Raw genomic sequence first — 8,765 nt, forward strand, 5'->3', positions numbered from 1 at the left:
GTGGTTCATGCCTATAATCCCAGCATTTTGGGAGGCTGATGCTGGAGGAGCACTTGAGCCCCGAGGTTCAGGACCAACCTGGACAACATAGCAAGACCCCATCTCTAAAAAAAAAATAAAGTAGCTGGGTGTGGTGGTGAGAGCCTATGGTCCCAGCTACTCAGGAGGCTGAGGTGGGAGGATCACTTGAGACCAGGAGTTCAAGGTTACAGGGAGCTATGATTACACCACTCCACTCCAGCCTGAGTGACAGAGCAAGACCCTGTCTCAAATGAATGAATGAATGGATAGCTCTTTCTTTTTTTGCCAATGGCATTGGCAAAGTTTACACGGCTAGCAAAGGTGTACTGAAACAGGCACTTCTTATATGGCTTGTAAGTATATAAATGGACATATCTTTCTGGAGGGCAGTTTTGCAAATGAATTAAAATTATTTAAAAGGTTCATACTCTCAGACTCAGCAATCCTCTCCCCTGGAGAAATCGCCTAAAGAAACCAGAGATGGCAACAAATAATTTATCTATAAGAATTCTCAGCACAGTGCCATTTACGATAGAGAAAAAAATTGAAAAAAAAAAAAGTCCATCAATAGGGTACAAGATAAACTGTGTGTCAATAATAAAAGATTATTTAATAAGAAAATTCCTGTTACAATAAATAGAAAAGCAGGCCTGGGTCCCTGCGCACGTGCCATGCCGGAGTCCCGGCTCCCAGTGGTTTCCGAGGAAACCAGCTAACACAATGCAGATGGGCTGTATTTTTAGAAAGGCATCCTTGAGGCTCTCCCGCTCCCATTTCCATCCTTTCTGATGTGTGCACACTCACCCATCCATCCAGGGTATGGTGGCTGGGAGAGCTGAAAGAAGGCTCCCCTCCTTGGAAAACTCTTCTGCATCAGGACATTTTAGCCACCTGCTTTCCTGAACACCCATCTCAATTAAAGTCCTTGGTAGCCCTGGGGTGTCCCTGTGGCCCCCCCACCCCCAGCCTGTTATGAAACCACCCCGGACACCATCCTCCCCAAGGACCATGCTATTAAAAGGGCTGAGAGTGGGCAGTGCAGGGACAGATGGCCTGTGACGGAGGTGGTGGCGGGGAAGGGGGCAGAGAGAGACCTCATCATCCAGAGAACTGGGAATGTCTCAGCCCATGAAAAAGAGACAGTCCAGGGCTTGGCTGGAGTTGCGGGGCTCCAGGACGAAGAGGCCAGAGCAGACATTCCCACAGCAGGGTGGCAGAGAAGTTTCTTCTAAAGAAAGTTATGATTTTTTTTTTTAAGAAGCTATGTGGTAAGTTATAAGAAAATGAGAGTCCTACTAATGAAGCCTGGCTAAGGTCCCCAAGGAGTTAAGTAGCACAGAAGTGGGAAGGCGCCAGGATCTATGAAGCGGCCAGCAATGGCTCTTTCCACTCCGCCATGCTTTTCCCCTTCTTGATCTCTTATTCCCTAAAGGGACAGGAGCCGCCCTGCCCAGCCCCCAGTGCAAAGACAAGAGCTCTCCCAGGAGACACGTGTGCAGGGACCTGCTGGGCAGACAGAAGCTGTAAACACCGAATGGGCCTGGGGTAAGTCCCAATGCTTCTACTTCTCAGGGGTAAGATCTGGAGCCACTGAAACCAGGCCATCATTTCTACCCTATCATTCAGTGGCTGGCTTTATTTTGGGCAAATCACTCAAAGCCTCACTTATTTGCAATATGAGATCATGTTGCCCACCTCGGAAAAGTCTGAGGTGCAATAGAAACAATAAATATATAAATAACTTTTTTTAAAGACGGATTCTTACTCTGTCACCCAGGCTGGCATGCAGTGGCATGATCTCGGCTCACTGCAACCTCTGCCTCCTGGGTTCAAGTGATTCTCCTGCTCCATCCTCCCAAGTAGTTGGGATTACAGGCACCTGCCACCACGCCTGGCTATTAAAAAAAATTTTTTTTTGTATTTTTAGTAGAAATGAGTTTTTGCCATGTTGGTCAGGTTGGTCTTGAACTCTTGACCTCAGGTGATCCATCTGCCTCAGCCTCCTAAAGTGTAAAAATGACCTTTTTTGTTTGCTCAGAGGGTCCTGGTCAAAACAAACCCTGGCTCTGCTCTAAGCAAACTCCAGGCTGGAGTGCAGTGGTACAATCATCGCTCACAGCAGCCTCAAACGCCTGGGCTTAAGTGATCCTCCCACCTCAGCCTCCCAAGTAGCTGGGACCACAGGTGTGTGCCACCAGAGCCCCACTATTTTTTTTTTCATTTTTTGTAGGGATGGGGTCTACTATGTTGGCCAGGCTGGTCTCAAATTCCTGGGCTCAAGCAGTCCTCCTACCTCCGCCTCCCAAAGCACTGGGATTACTGGTGTGAGCCACCATGCCCAGCCTAAAATGCCTTTTAAATGAAAGATTTTTGTACATATTTGAATGGAACAAAAATCACATGTGATCAGGGTGTTCCTTGCCTTTCCCTGCCGATTTAAGATAACTCTGGAGTTTCGTTTTTTGTTTTTTTTTTCCTCTTGTTTCTGTTAGATTCATAGCTGCATGCAGAGGGGCGAAGCTGATGTACATAGGGGAGGGATGCTACAAGGGATGAGGGAGAGGACACAGCCCCTTTGGCTGGGGGACAGTGACATGTGAGAGGCCCCTCAAGGGCAAAAGAGCACCGGGGACTGTGGAAATGGGCTCCTGCACTGTGTTAGTGTGGGTGGATTCCTTAAGAGGAATTGCATTTCAGTTTAATCACTTCAGGTTGGTGATTTGTGTTTTTTCTCCTTTCCTTCTTCTTTTTTCAAGGCAAACAGGAGCACTTGGCTCCCACCATGCAGCCAGCAGGCCCCTCCCGCTATGCTTCTGTAACTGTAATTCCATGCTGAGACCCCAGCCAGGTGAATCCTCTGATTTATTAGGGTTAAAAATAGAAGCAATGACTGTGGTCATTCCTGGAACTATCCCATAAATGCTTAAATTGATCAGCAGGAGTTACACATCCTACAGAAAAAAGCGATCGCTGAATCGGGAGAACAAGCGCAGCAGTCCTAGGAGATGGTGGGGGTGTTTGGAAATACACTGGGGGCTGGGCACGGTGGCTCACACCTGTAATCCTGGCACTTTGGGGGGCCAAGGCAGGCAGATCACTTGAAGCCAGGAGTTCGAGACCAGCCCGGCCAACATGGCAAAACCCTGTCTCTACTAAAAATTTCAAAAATTAGCTGGGCGTGATGGCGGGTGCCTATAATCCCAGCTACTTGGGAGGCTGAGGCAGGAGAATTACTTGAGCCCGGGAGGTGGAGGTTGCAGTGAGCTGAGATTGCATCACTGCACTCCAGCCTGGGTGACAAAGCAAGACTCTGAGGAAGAAAGAAGGAAAGAAAGGAAAGGAAAAGAAAGACAAGAAAGGAAGAAAGGAAGAACGGAAAGAAAGGAAAGAGAACAAAGAAAAGAAGGAGAGAAAGATGAAGGAAGGAAGGAAGGAAAGAAAGAGAGAAGAGAAAAAAATGAAAATACATTGAAGAATTTGGGTGGTCTCAGCGACTGAGGGTCCTACATTCAGTGCCCAGGGACCATAGGTGAGAAGAGTCATGCAATGTGGGGACAGTGCTACACATGAAGGATCACTCCCCACCCCAGCCCCCATAGCTGCACAGTAAGAAACGCTAGAACTGAAAGAGAAGACAGTAAGACATAAATGGAGTGAAGTTAAGAGGATACAGGAGAAACCAGACAGAAGAACCAGGCCTGTGGGACAGGAAGAGACCAAATAAGAAGAGGTAGAACTGTGGAATGGCTGGTGTTCTTTCAACCACAGGAGTGAAGGTGAGTTTTTTTCTTCTTTTTTCAGACAGAGTCTCACTCTGTTGCCCAGGATGGAGTGCAGTGGTGCGATCTCAGCTCATTGCAACCTCCGCCTTCTGAGTTCAAGTAATTCTTGTCCCTCAGCCTCCAAACATAGCTGGAATTACAGAATTCTTCCACCAGGTCCAGCTAATTTTTGTACTTTTAGTAGTGATGGGGTTTCGCCATGTTGGCCAGGCTGAGACTCTATCATCTTGCTAACCCACCGATGCATGGATGAGTGGTTTAATCTCCCTACTGTCACCTCCCAGAGGACAGCGACCTGATCTTGTTCATCTGTCCAACCCCATCAGAGTCCAAACACACACAGGCTTAATAACTGGTAAATTAGATGCAGGACAGGCCAGAAATCTCCACGGCTGACCCGCCCACAGAAGTTATAGGAAAGCACAGGATAAACATTTTTGTTGCTCAAATGTCACTGTTCCAGTGTCAGTTATAGGCATAAAACAGTATTCAAATGCACACCACCAAGGTGGTGAGGCCACTCTAACACGAGGCTGTTTGATGGGGCTGGCTGTCAAGAGGCTTCCAGGGCAGTAAGTTTGGCCACAAAACTTGGAGGGGGCAGGACTGGGCGCGGTAGCTCATGCCTGTAATCCCAGCACTTTGGGAGACAAAGGCAGGCAGATCACTTGAGGTCAGGAGTTCGAGACCAGCCTGGCCAACACAGTGAAACCTTGTTTCTACTAAAAATTCAAGTATTAGCCAGGTGTGGTGGCAGGCACCTGTAATCCCAGGTACTCGGGAGGCTGAAGCAGGAGAATCACTTGAGCCTGGGAGGCGGAGGTTGCAGTGAGCCGAGATCCTGCCACTGTGCTCCAGCCTGGGTGACAGAGCAAGACTCCACCTCAAAAACAAACAAACAAACAAAAGAAAACTTGGAGGGGCAGATGCAGCCTCAGCACATTCCCCACCTCCTGCAGGTTGGTCTGGGCTCTCTCCTTCCTCTCAAATCCTACCTGCGTCTCCAGTCTCCCCACAGCGTTTGCCAAAATCCCTTAAAGGGAACAGACTTAGTAGCACTCCCATTCTAGGGCTCAATAAGGAGAAAGAAAATACTATGCACTCAATGGAAAAGTGGGCAAAGGTCTGGGATGGGAATTCAGAGAAGAAACAACAAGGGCAAAGCATCTGCCCTGCCTCACTGGCCGTCAGAGAAATGCCTGTGAAACAATGAGCAATATGACCTGCTCAGACCGCAGCTTCTCAGACACTCCTAGAGGACAAGTACTACATCTGTTTTGTTCACTGGGATGTCCCCTGTGTCTATGACACAGGGGAGACACTCAACATTTCTGTTCAATGAAATAAGTAAATGAACGAATGAACCATTCTTCATACAGACCACAAATTACTAAAAGATTGATAATATGCAAGGTTGGTGAGGTTCTGGGAAAATGGGCACACACTCATGCTGCTGGCTGGATGGCAGTGGGTTCAGCTTTATTTGGAGAACAACTTGGTAGTCTGTGAAATGCAAATATCGGTCAACTCTGCAATTCTGTGTCTAGATACTTATCGTAAAGAAAAACACCCACGTGTACACTAAGAGGCAGCACACAGGGGTGCTCACTGCACAGCTGAGTGGAGCCGTGCAATCTGGAAACCACCTCAGTGAGCACCAGGAGGATGGTGAAATAAATTATGGAACATCTACGCGCTGGAGAACCATGCAGCCATTAAATAAACAAGGCAGCTCCACTCAAACAGAGCGGGAAAGCATTCTAAAATATGCAATTAAGAAAAAAAGGCATGTCACCAAATAACGTGTAAAAAAAAAATCCATTTATGGCTGGGTGCAGGCTCACACCTGTAATCCCAGCACTTTGGGAGGCCAAGGCAGGAGAGTTGCTTGAACCTGGGAGGCAAAGGTTGCAGTGAGCCGAGATTACACCATTGTACTCCAGCCTGGGCAACAGAGCGAGATTCTGTCTCAAAATAATCTCATTTATATAAAAATTATATGCATTGAACAGGTAAATATATTGGCAACTTCCAAAAAAAAAAAAATCCTCAAAAGACTCAAGGTAAACTGTAACAATGCTTATCTCTGGGGAAGGATATGGGGAAGGGTATAAAAGGGAGATTATTTTTTAATCCTATGCACCAGATTTTATCAAATCTAAGATATAACTGATTACAAGTGACACTAATTTTTATGAATCAATAAGAAAAAAAAAACCTACCGCCAGTTAAATTAAGACATAATACTTTCCCCCTCTTTAAGTTATTTTGAAAAAAAATTAGGCTTGCAAAAAAATTACAACAAAACAAAAAACAAAACCAAGACAGCACAGAAACACAGAAATTTCCCACATACCCTTCACTCAGCTTCCCCCAATGTTATCATGATACAGAACCATAATACAATTGAGAAACCAGGAAATTAAACACTGATGCATACTGTTAAGTAATATACAGAACTTACATATATTTTACCAGCTTTCCCAATAATGCCTTCTTTGGGTCTAGGACCCAACCCAGGATGCCACATCATATTTAGTTGGTATGTCTCCCTGGATAGTTTATCAGTCCATCTTTTCTAACCTTGACACTTATTATTATTTTTTTTTGAGATGGAGTCTTGTACTGTCGCCCGGGCTGGGGTGCAATGGTGTGATCTCAGCTCAATGCAACCTCTCCCTCCTGAATTCAAGTAATTCTCCTGCCTCAATCTCCTGAGTAGCTGGGATTACAGGCACCCACCACCACGCCCAGCTAATTTTTGAATTTTTAGTAGAAACAGGGTTTCACCGTATTGGCCAGGCTGGTCTCAAACTCCTGACCACGTGATCCAGCCACCTTGGCCTCCCAAAGTGCTGGGATTACAGGCGTGAGCCACCAGCCCAGCTGACCTTGACACTTTTGAAAAGTACTGACCAGTTAATCAGTAGAATGTCCTCGCTTTGGGTTTGTCTGTTGTTTTCTCATGATTAGACTGAGGTTATAAATTTTTGGCAAGAATACAACAGAATGAGGTGCCCTTCTCAGTTTATATCAGCAGGCACATGATGTCAATTTGTCTTGTTACAGAGGATGTTAACCTTGATCCCTTGATAAGGAGCTCTCTGCCAGATTTCTCCACTGAAATGTTACTATTTTTCCCTTTGTAAGCAGTGTGGGAAGATACTTTGACACTACGTAAACATCCTATGTCTCATCATACTTCCTCACCCCCTCCACCCCCTTACCCCTGCTAATTTTAACAACTATTGATTCTTGCCTACAGCAATTATTACTTTGATGGTTGCCTAATGATAATTTTCTTTTTTTTCCTGCTGAGGAAAAGGAAGATAATTTTCTATTTCCATAATCTCTTCTATGCTTATTAGAATTATCCTGTAAGAAAGAGTTGTCCTGACCAGGCGTGGTGGCTCATGCCTGTGATCCCAGCACTTTGGGAGGCCAAGGCGGGTGGATCACTGTTGCAGGAAGTCAGGGACCCCGAACGGAGGGACTGGCTGAAGCCGTGGCAGAAGAACATAAATTGTGAAGATTTCATGGACGTTTATTAGTTCCCCAAATTAATACTTTTATAATTTCTTACGCCTGTCTTTACTGCAATCTCTGAACATAAATTGTGAAGATTTCATGGACACTTATCACTTCCCCAATCAATACCCTTGTGATTTCCTATGCCTGTCTTTAATCTCTTAATCCCGTCATCTTCGTAAGCTGAGGAGGATGTATGTCGCCTAAGGACCCTGTGATGATTGTGTTAACTGCACAAATTGTTTGTAGAGCATGTGTGCTTGAACAATATGAAATCTGGGTGCCCTGAAAAAAGGAACAGGATAACAGCGATGTTCAGGGAACAAGGGAGATGGCCTTGGATTCTGACTGCCGGTGAGCCAGGCAGAACAGAGCCATATTTCTCTTCTTTCAAAAGCAAATAGGAGAACTATCGCTGAATTCTTTTTCTCAGCAAGGAACATCCCTGAGAAAGAGAATGCGCACTGAAGGTAGGTCTATAGACAGGCCCCTTGAGGCGGCTGCCTTTTATGGTCGAAGCCTAAGGGATGAAATGAGCCCTGGTCTCCTGTAGCACTCCCAGGCTTATTAGGACAAGGAAATTCCCGCCTAATAAATTTTGGTCAGACAGGTTGTCTGCTCTCAAACCCTGTCTCCTGATAAGATATTATCAATGACAATGTGTGCCTGAAACTTCATTAACAATTTTAATTTTGCCCCATCCTGTGGTCCTGTGATCTCACCCTGCCTCCATTTGCTTTCTGATATTTTATTACCTTGTGAAGTATGTGATCTCTGTGACCCACACCCTATTCGTGCACTCCCTCCCCTTTTGAAAATTGCTAATACAAACTCGCTGGTTGGCTGGGCACGGTGGCTCACGCCTGTAATCCCAGCACTTTGGGAGGCCGAGGTGGGCAGATCACGAGGTCAGGAATTCGAGACCATCCTGGCTAGCACGGTGAAACCCCGTCTGTACTAAAAATGCAAAAAATTAGCCAGGCGCGGTGGTGGGCACCTGTGGTCCCAGGTGCATAGGAGGCTGAGGCAGGAGAATGGTGTGAACCCAGTGGGCGGAGCTTGCAGTGGGCTGAGATCGTGCCACTGCACTCCAGCCTGGGTAACAGAGCGAGACTCCGTCTCAAAAAACAAAACAAAACAAAACAAACAAACAAACAAAAAAAACCTTGCTGGTTTTACAGCTCAGGGAGCATCACAGAACCTGCTGACGTGTGATGTCTCCCTTGGACACCCGGCTTTAAATTTCTCTCTCTTATGCTCTTTCCCTTTATTTCTCAAACCAGCCGAGACGCCTAGGAAATAGAAAAGAGCCCACGATAAATATCGGGGGTGGGGTTTTCCCTGACAGATCACGAGGTCAGGAGATCGAGACCATCCTGGCTAACACGGTGAAACCCTGTCTCTACTAAAAAACACAAAAAATTAGCCAGGCAT

The sequence above is a fragment of the Colobus angolensis genome, unplaced genomic scaffold (assembly GCF_000951035.1).
Source record: "Colobus angolensis palliatus isolate OR3802 unplaced genomic scaffold, Cang.pa_1.0 Scaffold178, whole genome shotgun sequence".
In the NCBI taxonomy this organism is placed as follows: domain Eukaryota; kingdom Metazoa; phylum Chordata; class Mammalia; order Primates; family Cercopithecidae; genus Colobus; species Colobus angolensis.